Source organism: Triturus cristatus, chromosome 7 (assembly GCF_964204655.1).
Source record: "Triturus cristatus chromosome 7, aTriCri1.1, whole genome shotgun sequence".
Classification (NCBI taxonomy): domain Eukaryota; kingdom Metazoa; phylum Chordata; class Amphibia; order Caudata; family Salamandridae; genus Triturus; species Triturus cristatus.
The window spans coordinates 1,592,276,122-1,592,290,588 of NC_140590.1; the positions used below are offsets into that span (position 1 = coordinate 1,592,276,122).

At 42.5% G+C, this 14,467-nt stretch overlaps 1 protein-coding gene across 1 annotated transcript in view; it reads right to left on the bottom strand.

Annotated features, from left to right (window-relative positions):
* Positions 1-14,467, bottom strand: part of LOC146812454 (piezo-type mechanosensitive ion channel component 2-like) — a 711,007-nt gene that overhangs the window by 266,518 nt on the left and 430,022 nt on the right. The window lies entirely within an intron of this gene.

Consider the following 14,467-nt stretch of genomic DNA (forward strand, 5'->3'; position numbering starts at 1 on the left):
CTCCGGCCCCTGATGTGTCAGTGTTACACAGTGCTGCAGACCAAACACCACCACCCACATGTGAGGCACAAGAAACGTCAGAGGCCGAAGATGAGGATGAATCTGCCACAGTGGTAATTATGAAGCAGTAGCATTCATCTCCGCCATATGGCTTCTCACTGCTTGGTTCTGCACTTTGCATCGTGTCCTGGAATAACACCTTCCACTGTCCCCCGTACATCCAGTCACACTAACCTTGCACCTCGACACGGATTGCCACATTTCATTTGCAAAACAATGACACAGCAATCAGCCTGCGTACTGGACTCTTTCCCTTCCCAGTAACTTGTCAATCCCTATAGGACTCTGGCTGCCCTCCACGGGACAACATTGTAAAGTGTTGTCTGCATGGCCCAGTACTAAGACAGCTTCAACACGCCACTGTACGTGAATAATACCTTCCAATACACACAGATGTGTCATGTACATGATTAATCAAGTATGAAAGCATGTACAAATGTAGGGGCAGTGATTTCGCCTTACATCCATGTTGCACATGTTGTGGGACTTGAGTCACAGGGTGCATCCCTGCATCATGGTGGTACATATCTGACCCCAAAAGAAGCCCTGTTGTCAATTGTAGGTCACAAATGACAGCCTATATGCAATTAAGTGGGACACATGTGAGACGCTGATGTGTGGGATTCCGTACTATTCCTGGCACACAGAAATGGCATTTCGAATACGTGACACCCCAAACTGCCTCTCCGTACAGAGGTGACACCCCAAAAACGTATTCCAAATTTTCGAAATTGTTAGCACTACATGTTGCACTTACACTTGTCAGAGTGATGTGCCTGTACATAGGAGTGACATGCACTCAGGGAATGTGTGTATGAAACAATTTATTTGTACATGCTGTGCTCATTTTGCACTGTCCCATGTCTGCTAAGAACTGTGACAATGTGACGTGCTCATGTGAAGAAATTGTCAATGATGGTGTTCCTACGGGCTATTCCTGCTGCAGCTAAAGTGGGGTGTGGTCCACATGCCTCATCTTCCTCATCATCGTCCGGTGCATCTGGCACTTGTAGCCATGGGGCATTGGTGTGTACACGTATGTTGTGCAACACACAACATGCAACGATCATCTTGCACACGATGTCTGGGCTGTACAGGAGCCTTCCACCTGTGATGGCCAGGCACCTGAAATGTGACTTCAACACGCCAAATGTGCATTCCACGATGCCCCTGGTGCGTTTGTGGGCCGCATTGTACTGCCTCTGGGCCTGTGTGTTCAGGGCTCGGAGGGGTGTCATCATCCAAGGGCAGAGTGCATATCCTTGGTCACCTGTGACAGTGCAGAGAGACATGAGTCAATAGCTGGTTCAGCATGATGTGTTGGCAGGCTCACTGGTTCATTGGTGTGTGATATGTGTGTCTTAGTGATTCCTGTTTGACATGTACTGCTTGTAGCAAATGAGTGGCATCAATGTGTATTACGTAGCCTCACTGCTGCTCCTCCCTCCCCCAAGCCCATTTACTACTGAGCGCAGCGCGGTTGCATAACTTGCACTCCCACGGCACACCATTGTCATGCCTGCCTGCGCATGTCCACAAGCCTGACTTCGACACTGATGTTGTGCGTTGAAGGTGGGCGGCCACGTGTGTGTAGGCCTATGGTAAGGACAGGGCGGAAACAGATGTAGAGTTCATGGCTGGCTGAACTCGCGATGCGGTTGAGGGTAGACCTTTGGCTTATGCTGCGGTAATGGCGACACTCACAACAGTTGGCAGGTATGATCCCGGACCCCAGGCGGGCTTGCGCTCCCTCATTCACCCCTTCGGTCGAGCCCGCACTCCGGTGGCATGATACATTGCAACATTGTCCATTGCGTGACGGGTTGCGCCGACATCACAACAGAGACACACACATTAGTTACTGCCTTGTCAAGGCCAAAACTTATCCACGTCCAGAGCCACGGTGTCCCTCATGCATACATAATGAACACACTGACACACTTAGATAGTTTGCGGAACTGGCTATGGGCACGTGAGCCCGGCCCCCTTTTATTGCCCGGGTCACATTTACAGTGACGCCTGTGCTGGATGGGTGTGGGGTGAGTGTAAGCCAGCCCTCATGGAGTGGTTGCTGCTGTCAACAACTTGAACAGTGATCACTATTTAAGCGGAAACTGAAAACACCAACATAACACAAACAACTGCAAATCATTGCCTGTTTCTGCTTGGTACTGCCCTCTGTATCATGCCCTGGAAGAACAGCTACCACCGGAGCAAGTACAGAGGCCATCCAATATTCAATCAGACAGGGTCTATGATTTGAGATGCAGAGTTAGTGGACCCGGATGCAGTGCGGGCAGCACAGGCACACCCGCAAGGGACGGTGACTTGCGGTGCACTGAGGTAGGGCCACGGGAGCTGAGCGGGTCCTCGTCGATGTCCAAGGTGAATGTCACGAAGTGTTTCGGGGGACAGTGGAAGCTGCTCTTCCAGGGCATGATACAGAGGGAAGTACCAAGCAGAAACAGGCAATATGGAGGAGATGAATACTACAGACTCATTCTTAACACCAAGTCAGTATCATCTATATGATGATGAAGAAAACCCCCAGGCCATATACTCAGACACCACCAAAGTCCAACCAGAGAGTGTCCATGTCTTTTGGCGCACAGTCAATGGTACCATAGCTGGAAGGGGATGCAGTCTGCGATGATGCCTGTACAATGATGTAAACTCTGCAGTGGACAAATCAAGACTCAGTTGCAAATTTGTAACCTACAGAACTGCAGTGTCGGCCGGAGGCAGCAGTCAGCATGGGCCCACAGCCACATGTCATTTGCTTGTGATGCACAGAGTTAGTGGCACCAGAGCAGTTGTTGGTAGTATTCGATCACCTCCGTAACGAGCAATGAGACAAGTAGGTAGTAGTGTCCCTGAAAACAGGGAAAGACGGCACACCAAAATGCAAGATAATATAGTCAGTGAGTTTTAGGCGTCAACAATATGTAGAAATAAGTAAAAGGCTGTAGGGTGCTTAAAGCTTCAATTAGTGTCCACTACCTAAGGACACCATCCATATGTACAAGACATACCAACGCGAATTACTACAATTTTTTAGAAGACGAATATTGCACACCTACACAATGTATGGGTAAAGAACCCAACTGATACAAGTTTGTCAGTTTTTAATTAGATCATATATGCCTGTTACAATGTCAAGAGAGATGAAATCAATTTCTTCAAATCATTAAGCAGTCACAAATTCAATCCAGGACCCTTGGAGTAATAGTTGTTTTTTTCATCCTTTCTTTATTGACACATGATAGTCAATTCCAAATATACGGAACAGCCGACACGTGTTTCGTCTTGCAAAAGACTTTTTCAAGGCTGGAAAAAGTAAATACAAGAACTGAATACAACCATTTCTTGTACAACATCTTAGAAAATGGTGAAAGTTTTACTTTTCACAATATCATAACTAAGTGTTCACCTTAATGGGTGATAGTCAAAGAAAGAAGACGTGGGTAAGAAAAAGAACCAAACTTCCCAAAATCAATTGTTTAGTATAAGAATCTCGCTAAAAATGAAAAGAACAACGATCACAAAGCATAAGAACCCTGTTCACGACACCCAAAGTCTGTAATAACAGTGGGGAAATGTTAACAAAATAAAAAAATAAAAATAAAACAAAAGTGTTAGACGAGTGTCTAAACAAGCAAAAAGTAGAGACTCTAAAATGCAAGAATATGAAATTTAATGTATCAACCCACCAATAGGTTCAACGAGGTAGTTGATAGAATATCCAATCATGTGGTTCGTAAACACGAATTCCCATATAAAATCATCATATGTGCGATCACACCATCTAAAGGACGGACACAGCAATACAAAAAGCTGAGCGTTCACAGTAAAGGATCATATATTATGGCTCAATAGTGCATGTGCACACTGGTGTCCCAACTTAACCAAACGAAATCCACAAGAGCAATGTTTATAATCTATAGCAGTGTATCCTCAATGGATATTCGGCAAACGAGGTAATGGTTAAGTGAAAAAGCTCACTAAAGTATCAATAGTGAATGAATTCAATTAGTAGACCAGCAGTACCGGTGGAAATGGCAATATATAAAAAAACCCTTTCGGAACATTCCTATCACCAGCTAAATCTTGTAGAGCTCAAAAACATAGACTATCTATCAGTAAAAGCCAAGTACACAATCCACTATACGTTGGTCCTGTAAGAGTGACATGTGCACGCAAATACTATTGCAAGGTTAAAGATAATCTCCCAACCTTAAATAAACAACTAAAAACGTAAACACGTTGTGTCGTTTTAAGAATAATGAGCATACCCAATATTAGTATACGCGCTTCTCTCGTCTCCAAAGTTCAATAAAATGTAAATACGTGCATCAAATAGTATCTTCTAAGTGACGTGCTAACTCCGTGATACGAGCGCACTCACTGCCTGGAATCAAACGTGAAAAAAATATATTAAAAAACACATTCGTCCTGTATCATGTTGCGTAAACGGTAAAACATAACCACTCCATACAGGCACAGTCAAGGTGTCTTACTAGTTTCTGCCGGTCGAGTGGTGTCACAGCCTTCCGTCCCGTTCAATTACTCGGTGGACGCCACGAAGTCCATCCATTTAAGTGGTGGATTGCCGGTGTCACGTGATGTATCACGTGTAATTACGTATAAGGAACCCGTTAGAAAGAGGAAGAGCGGACTACTGGAAATAGTCGCCGCCATGATGGAGTGACACGTGTAAACAGTGCGTAATATGCTAAAAACTGCATCTTAAGATCACATCTCAAGTTCCAATTAAATATAAGCGCCAGAATAAGACGCGAATATGTGTGAATCATAATTAGTGTAATATCAGAATCAATATGACAAGTAAAATTAAATTAACACGATGGACACAATAATGATCTGCCATAGTATGACGAAATTAAAACAAGCCAATATAACATGGCCACATGAAAAAAAGTGTTTTGTACTACCGTGTCTATAAGGCAAAATATAAAGAGGGAAGAAAGAGCAAAAGTGGAGATGCCCATGTTAAATATAGTGATGGTTAGTTTGGGTGCTCATAATGTAATGATTACAAATATTGAATTACACCCACATTGAGAATATCATTCATGTTCTTATTATATAGTTACATTTAGTAACACAAGAGAATATGTCACAGTTTGTTTCTATAGAAAGCACAGTGAGATTGCACTGGCCAATCATAAATTGTCATCTGAGTTAGGCGTAGACCAGTGGATAGAAATTATCACAATTCATATATGCAATAGACTTCGAATATATATATTAAACAATATGACAACTGATATTAATGCAAATGTACCATCAATTATAACACACTTGTGGCCTGACAAATAGCATCAAAAGGAAGGACCTGTCAGACAGTTAATAATGAATTATATGACTAAAGTATAGGAATACATTGAGGCCAATTATCTAACAATGGGAACAGATATTATATAGTACGGAGAGAGAACCTTTCCAGTGTTGTCTTTCAATCTTTTAAAAATACATGAAGTTCTCTATCTGTATTTAAACCCAAGTCAACCGATCGTAACTTTATTAACCATTTAGCTTCAAGTTTCCTTAAGGCCAGAGTTTTATCACCACCTCTGGGGTCATGTTTAAGCGTCGCAATCCCATGGAATCTAATTCCTAGAATCTCAGAATCTTTGTGTACGGTGTTATAGTGTGCTGCTAGTGGGTATTCTCTGTTATTATTTCGGATAGCTCTGATGTGTTCCTGAATCCGTTCTTTCAGTGGCCTGATGGTACTCCCCACATAAATCAATTTACATTGGCAAATGATACAATACACTGTAAACTTGGTGTTGCAGTTTATAAACTGATACAGTCTATGTGTCTGCCCATTGTTATAACTGAAGCTCTTAAGTTTGTTTTCCGCAAATTGGCACACGTTGCACATAGTGCATTTGTAGAACCCTACTGGTTGTTCCGGTAGCCATGTGTTTTTTACTTCCATCTTGTTAGTCTTAACTATAGATGGACTGAGCCAATTGCGAAGAGTTCTACCCCTTTTATAGGTGACTCTAGGTTTGTCAGCAATATAAGGCACTATGTCTGAATCTAATTTGAGTATGTGCCAATGTTTGGACATGAGTCTAAAAATCACGTTGCTATATGAATTGTATTCAGTTATAAGTGTCAACTCTTTAGACCGTATCTCACTTTTCTTGTTCTTTGCTTTATGTTGAACTTTAAGATGTTTCTTACGTTCTGTATGATTGATCCTGTTATGAGCTTTTTTAAGAAGATCCTGATCATAACCCCTGCTTTTAAAGCGATTTTTGAGATTCTCGACCTCTCTCTGCAGTATATCCTCCTTGCTGCAATTACGTTTGATGCGAGTCATCTCACCAAATGGTATGGCAGAAATCTGAAATTTTGGGTGTGCACTGTTTGCATGAAGGACAGAATTACATGCAGTATTTTTTCGAAACAGTTTACTTTCTAGCTTCCCATCCTCTATATAGAGTGTAATGTCTAAAAAGTTGATCTGCTTGGTGTCAATCTCATGGGTAAAGCTTAAATTATATTTGTTGGTGTTGAGGTGATTAATAAAGCATTCCAATGATGTTACACTACCACCCCATATCATAATAACGTCATCAATAAATCTGCCCCAATAGATGATACAATCAGTAAGTTCATGAGGACATTGTTTCCAAATGTGATGTTCTTCATAGTAGCCCATGTAGATGTTTGCAAACGATGGGGAAAATTTAGCTCCCATCGCCACCCCAGAATGTTGTTTATACCAATGGTTGTTGTGCATGAAATAATTATTATCCAATGCAAGACGGGTAAGTTCAAGAAGCATGGTGGTATGTTCATACAAAGTAGCATCACGTTTGGACAAATAATAGGTAAGTGCTTCCATACCCTCGGTGAATGGGATGCTCGTGTACAAAGCATTTACATCCAAGGTGACAAAGGTTAAATCACTAGACCATATTACATCCTCTAGTTTATTGAGGAGGTCCTTAGTGTCTTCAATGAAAGCAGGAAGGTTCCTTACAATTGGCTGAAGATAGATGTCTATGAATTCAGAGATACATTCAGTAGGTCCACCTATCCCCGATATAATGGGCCTACCAGGGGGAGTGTTGGAGTTCTTATGAATTTTGGGCAGTGTATAAATATATGCTGCCTTGGGTGCAGGGTTGTACAGATATTTAACCTCGGCATCAGATAGGATGCCAGCATTTTGCCAATATCCTAGTGTTTTTTGGATAAGCTCATTGACATTTTTCATTGGATTGGTAGATATCTTAGTGTATGAGTTAATATCAGATAATTGTTTATCTATTTCCCCAAGATAGTACTCTTGTGTCATAACAACAATGTTGCCCCCCTTGTCAGCTTCCTTTATGATAAGGTCGGGGCACTCAGACAATTCCCGTAGAGCTTTCCTTTCATTAATGCTAAGATTATCTTTAAACTTCTGTGGTTTGGTAAACATCTTGTCTTCCAGTTTGTATAGATCGTTGGTGACCGCTTTATAAAAGCAATCAATCATGTTATTTGGTGTTAACACTGGAGTAAAGGTGGACTTGGGCCTCAAACCACTGTCGGTGGCTGTATTGGTATCTATGTTCAATTCCTGTAATAGATCATTCATACTGGGTACAAGCTCAATGCTGTCATCCATTGACAGTAGCATTCTTATATTTTCAATATCTTTAATCGTTTGTCCACTAGGACCAGTTGTATATACGGGAATCGGACACATTCTTTCATTGTTTTCACAAGAGTACTATCTTGGGGAAATAGATAAACAATTATCTGATGTTAACTCATACACTAAGATATCTACCAATCCAATGAAAAATGTCAATGAGCTTATCCAAAAAACACTAGGATATTGGCAAAATGCTGGCATCCTATCTGATGCCGAGGTTAAATATCTGTACAACCCTGCACCCAAGGCAGCATATATTTATACACTGCCCAAAATTCATAAGAACTCCAACACTCCCCCTGGTAGGCCCATTATATCGGGGATAGGTGGACCCACTGAATGTATCTCTGAATTCATAGACATCTATCTTCAGCCAATTGTAAGGAACCTTCCTGCTTTCATTGAAGACACTAAGGACCTCCTCAATAAACTAGAGGATGTAATATGGTCTAGTGATTTAACCTTTGTCACCTTGAATGTAAATGCTTTGTACACGAGCATCCCATTCACCGAGGGTATGGAAGCACTTACCTATTATTTGTCCAAACGTGATGCTACTTTGTATGAACATACCACCATGCTTCTTGAACTTACCCGTCTTGCATTGGATAATAATTATTTCATGCACAACAACCATTGGTATAAACAACATTCTGGGGTGGCGATGGGAGCTAAATTTTCCCCATCGTTTGCAAACATCTACATGGGCTACTATGAAGAACATCACATTTGGAAACAATGTCCTCATGAACTTACTGATTGTATCATCTATTGGGGCAGATTTATTGATGACGTTATTATGATATGGGGTGGTAGTGTAACATCATTGGAATGCTTTATTAATCACCTCAACACCAACAAATATAATTTAAGCTTTACCCATGAGATTGACACCAAGCAGATCAACTTTTTAGACATTACACTCTATATAGAGGATGGGAAGCTAGAAAGTAAACTGTTTCGAAAAAATACTGCATGTAATTCTGTCCTTCATGCAAACAGTGCACACCCAAAATTTCAGATTTCTGCCATACCATTTGGTGAGATGACTCGCATCAAACGTAATTGCAGCAAGGAGGATATACTGCAGAGAGAGGTCGAGAATCTCAAAAATCGCTTTAAAAGCAGGGGTTATGATCAGGATCTTCTTGAAAAAGCTCATAACAGGATCAATCATACAGAACGTAAGAAACTTCTTAAAGTTCAACATAAAGCAAAGAACAAGAAAAGTGAGATACGGTCTAAACAGTTGACACTTATAACTGAATACAATTCATATAGCAACGTGATTTTTAGACTCATGTCCAAACATTGGCACATACTCAAATTAGATTCAGACATAGTGCCTTATATTGCTGACAAACCTAGAGTCACCTATAAAAGGGGTAGAACTCTTCGCAATTGGCTCAGTCCATCTATAGTTAAGACTAACAAGATGGAAGTAAAAAACACATGGCTACCGGAACAACCAGTAGGGTTTTACAAATGCACTATGTGCAACGTGTGCCAATTTGCGGAAAACAAACTTAAGAGCTTCAGTTATAACAATGGGCAGACACATAGACTGTATCAGTTTATAAACTGCAACACCAAGTTTACAGTGTATTGTATCATTTGCCAATGTAAATTGATTTATGTGGGGAGTACCATCAGGCCACTGAAAGAACGGATTCAGGAACACATCAGAGCTATCCGAAATAATAACAGAGAATACCCACTAGCAGCACACTATAACACCGTACACAAAGATTCTGAGATTCTAGGAATTAGATTCCATGGGATTGCGACGCTTAAACATGACCCCAGAGGTGGTGATAAAACTCTGGCCTTAAGGAAACTTGAAGCTAAATGGTTAATAAAGTTACGATCGGTTGACTTGGGTTTAAATACAGATAGAGAACTTCATGTATTTTTAAAAGATTGAAAGACAACACTGGAAAGGTTCTCTCTCCGTACTATATAATATCTGTTCCCATTGTTAGATAATTGGCCTCAATGTATTCCTATACTTTAGTCATATAATTCATTATTAACTGTCTGACAGGTACTTCCTTTTGATGCTATTTGTCAGGCCACAAGTGTGTTATAATTGATGGTACATTTGCATTAATATCAGTTGTCATATTGTTTAATATATATATTCGAAGTCTATTGCATATATGAATTGTGATAATTTCTATCCACTGGTCTACGCCTAACTCAGATGACAATTTATGATTGGCCAGTGCAATCTCACTGTGCTTTCTATAGAAACAAACTGTGACATATTCTCTTGTGTTACTAAATGTAACTATATAATAAGAACATGAATGATATTCTCAATGTGGATGTAATTCAATATTTGTAATCATTACATTATGAGCACCCAAACTAACCATCACTATATTTAACATGGGCATCTCCACTTTTGCTCTTTCTTCCCTCTTTATATTTTGCCTTATAGACACGGTAGTACAAAACACTTTTTTTCATGTGGCCATGTTATATTGGCTTGTTTTAATTTCGTCATACTATGGCAGGTCATTATTGTGTCCATCGTGTTAATTTAATTTTACTTGTCATATTGATTCTGATATTACACTAATTATGATTCACACATATTCGCGTCTTATTCTGGCGCTTATATTTAATTGGAACTTGAGATGTGATCTTAAGATGCAGTTTTTAGCATATTACGCACTGTTTACACGTGTCACTCCATCATGGTGGCGACTATTTCCAGTAGTCCGCTCTTCCTCTTTCTAACGGGTTCCTTATACGTAATTACACGTGATACATCACGTGACACCGGCAATCCACCACTTAAATGGATGGACTTCGTGGCGTCCACCGAGTAATTGAACGGGACGGAAGGCTGTGACACCACTCGACCGGCAGAAACTAGTAAGACACCTTGACTGTGCCTGTATGGAGTGGTTATGTTTTACCGTTTACGCAACATGATACAGGACGAATGTGTTTTTTAATATATATTTTTCACGTTTGATTCCAGGCAGTGAGTGCGCTCGTATCACGGAGTTAGCACGTCACTTAGAAGATACTATTTGATGCACGTATTTACATTTTATTGAACTTTGGAGACGAGAGAAGCGCGTATACTAATATTGGGTATGCTCATTATTCTTAACCCCTTCGGTGCTCATGACGGAATGGTTCCGTCATGACCCACGGTTGAGCTGTGCTCATGACGGAACCATTCCGTCATGACCACGCCCGCGCAAGATTCCGCCAGCACAGCGGCGGAATCTGCGCAGCATCGAAGGGGTTAAAACGACACAACGTGTTTACGTTTTTAGTTGTTTATTTAAGGTTGGGAGATTATCTTTAACCTTGCAATAGTATTTGCGTGCACATGTCACTCTTACAGGACCAACGTATAGTGGATTGTGTACTTGGCTTTTACTGATAGATAGTCTATGTTTTTGAGCTCTACAAGATTTAGCTGGTGATAGGAATGTTCCGAAAGGGTTTTTTTATATATTGCCATTTCCACCGGTACTGCTGGTCTACTAATTGAATTCATTCACTATTGATACTTTAGTGAGCTTTTTCACTTAACCATTACCTCGTTTGCCGAATATCCATTGAGGATACACTGCTATAGATTATAAACATTGCTCTTGTGGATTTCGTTTGGTTAAGTTGGGACACCAGTGTGCACATGCACTATTGAGCCATAATATATGATCCTTTACTGTGAACGCTCAGCTTTTTGTATTGCTGTGTCCGTCCTTTAGATGGTGTGATCGCACATATGATGATTTTATATGGGAATTCGTGTTTACGAACCACATGATTGGATATTCTATCAACTACCTCGTTGAACCTATTGGTGGGTTGATACATTAAATTTCATATTCTTGCATTTTAGAGTCTCTACTTTTTGCTTGTTTAGACACTCGTCTAACACTTTTGTTTTATTTTTATTTTTTTATTTTGTTAACATTTCCCCACTGTTATTACAGACTTTGGGTGTCGTGAACAGGGTTCTTATGCTTTGTGATCGTTGTTCTTTTCATTTTTAGCGAGATTCTTATACTAAACAATTGATTTTGGGAAGTTTGGTTCATTTTCTTACCCACGTCTTCTTTCTTTGACTATCACCCATTAAGGTGAACACTTAGTTATGATATTGTGAAAAGTAAAACTTTCACCATTTTCTAAGATGTTGTACAAGAAATGGTTGTATTCAGTTCTTGTATTTACTTTTTCCAGCCTTGAAAAAGTCTTTTGCAAGACGAAACACGTGTCGGCTGGTTCGTGTATTTGGAATTGACTATCATGTGTCAATAAAGAAAGGATGAAAAAAACAACTATTACTCCAAGGGTCCTGGATTGAATTTGTGACTGCTTAATGATTTGAAGAAATTGATTTCATCTCTCTTGACATTGTAACAGGCATATATGATCTAATTAAAAACTGACAAACTTGTATCAGTTGGGTACTTTACCCATACATTGTGTAGGTGTGCAATATTAGTCTTCTAAAAAATTGTAGTAATTCACCTCCGTAACGAGGATCCTTTTTTCCTCTGGACTGAACCACGTATTCCTCTTACTCCTCTCCTTGCGTACAATGATATGAACTCTGCCATACAGAAATCAAGACTCGGTTCCAAATGTGTGACCTACACGACCCCAGTGTAGGCCGCAGGCAGTAGTCAGCAAGGGACCACAGACACGTGTGGTCGGAATGCTATGCACAGAGTTGGTGGCACCACATCGAAGGGAGTATAGTAATTTAAACTCTGCATTAATATATGTACTCGGTCATTGTATAATCAAGACTCAGTTCCATATGTGTGACCTACTTGACCGCTGCGTAGGCCGGTGGAGTACGTCAACGTGAAAGGAGTGCTGCGGGCTTGTCTCGGGGAGGAGAGCGATGGTCTGAGGAGGCTGCCAAGGTCGCGGGCCTCAGGCTTGGAGCTTGGACAGGCATGTGGTGGGCCCTCTTTGACACTCGCCGGTGTCGGAAGGTGAGCAGTGCGACCTGGTTGCGCAGGGCGGGCCAAGATGGCTCTGGGGACCTGCGGCCTGGGGTGCAGCAGGCGCACATGGTCGCAGGCCCCGCCACTCATGGCATCGGTCCGTTGGCGTGCTGGGTGGCGCTGCCCTGGCAGACACATTGGCCATTCCGGAAGAGAAAACACGCCTAGAGCTACGGGCTTTTTATTCACACCCCTACGCTGGCCTGGCGTACGCCGGGCCAGCCCACTCCGCTCACGCTTACAGGGGGGGCATAAGGAGCTACTTTACGCGCTCTTCCCCGCTGCCTGGGGTAACATGGATGCGTCCACTGTTCACTACACTCCAAACTCCAGCGGTATGTGTCGCCATGGTCATGCCTGTGGTCTGCATACTGCAGGCTGGCCAGCGCATCCACGCCACACTTGGAACTGTGTACATTTTCATTCATGGGTCACTTGCCTCCTTCGCACATGCATGGTTCCCACCTCTCACCACATTCTGCTATTGTGTGGCTGAGGTGCCATGCAGTTGATGGCTCGTGTACATGGCTTGCCCAGGTCACCACAGTAAGTTGTGCTGTCGTGTCTGGTAGGTGGGCATGTTGTTTGGCATGTTGTGTGTGAGTTTGTAACGTGTGCATTCCCAGAGTTGTGAGTTGCAAGATTGTGGAGTTGAGGTGTGTGGTGTGTTCATTTGGTACTTACCAACGAGCAATGCACTCCCATAGGTGCCAGCCTCAAAGCACTGGTTGATGATGGACTGTCGGAAGATGAAGGAATCATGCACACTGCCTGGGTAGTTGGCGACGACATTGGTGAAGAGTCCACGGTGGCCCACTATTGCCTGCACATTGATGTAATGTTTGTGCTTCCTGTTGCGGTAACTGTGTGCAGTGGCGGCAGGGGGCACGAGGAGTACATGTTGCAGTCTATTGCCCCCAACACGTGCTGGAAGGCAGCTATGGCGTAGAAGCCTTGGCTTGGTTTCCAGCTGTTCCTGCGCAGTATGTGGGAAGTGAAGGTATTTTACCAAGCTGATGATGGCATCAAGACAGGTGTGAGGAACTTGGATAGGGCTGGCTGTGAGAGTCCTCCGACTCTGGCAGTTGTTGGTTGGAAGGTCCCAGAGGCCAACATGTGCAGCACAGCCAGCAGCTTTGTCTGCAGAGGGATGTTGGTTGTCCGCTGTGTTGGTACCGTCAGCCTGTTGGCAAAGATGGTCAGGATGCGTAGGATGGTTGTCTTTTTCAGCCTGTAGTGGGCAATGACATCCTCTGGTGTTAAGTCTGTGAGACTAGTGCGCTTTCTGAAGGTCCTCTGTCTTTGTCTGTGCTGCCTCTGTGGTGGTCCGGGGGGGGGGGGGGGGAGGATATATCCGAGGGTTGGCGGGGCGGGCCTGGGCGTGGTGGCGGTGGGTGTTGTGGCCCTCTTGGGGCTCCGGGCTGCATGATGAGTAGCTCCATGGCATTGGTTGATCTTCAGGTGTGGCTCTGGGCTGGGCTCCCTTTATGGTGCAGGGTTTCGTCCGACTTAACACCAGGTCAGATCAGGTGTTAAATCCCTGCTGCTAACGCACCTAATCACATGTTTTGTGAACTTATCGCCGATCTGGTTGGTTGTTGAGAATGTTGCGAAGTGGTGGAAATTGCTGTTTTTTGCACGGGAACGCCTACTCTGCATCTCATTAGTGTTAGTTGCCGGTGTCATCTGGGGCAATGTTTTTTGCGGATGCTAAAGCTGGAAAACTGGTGAT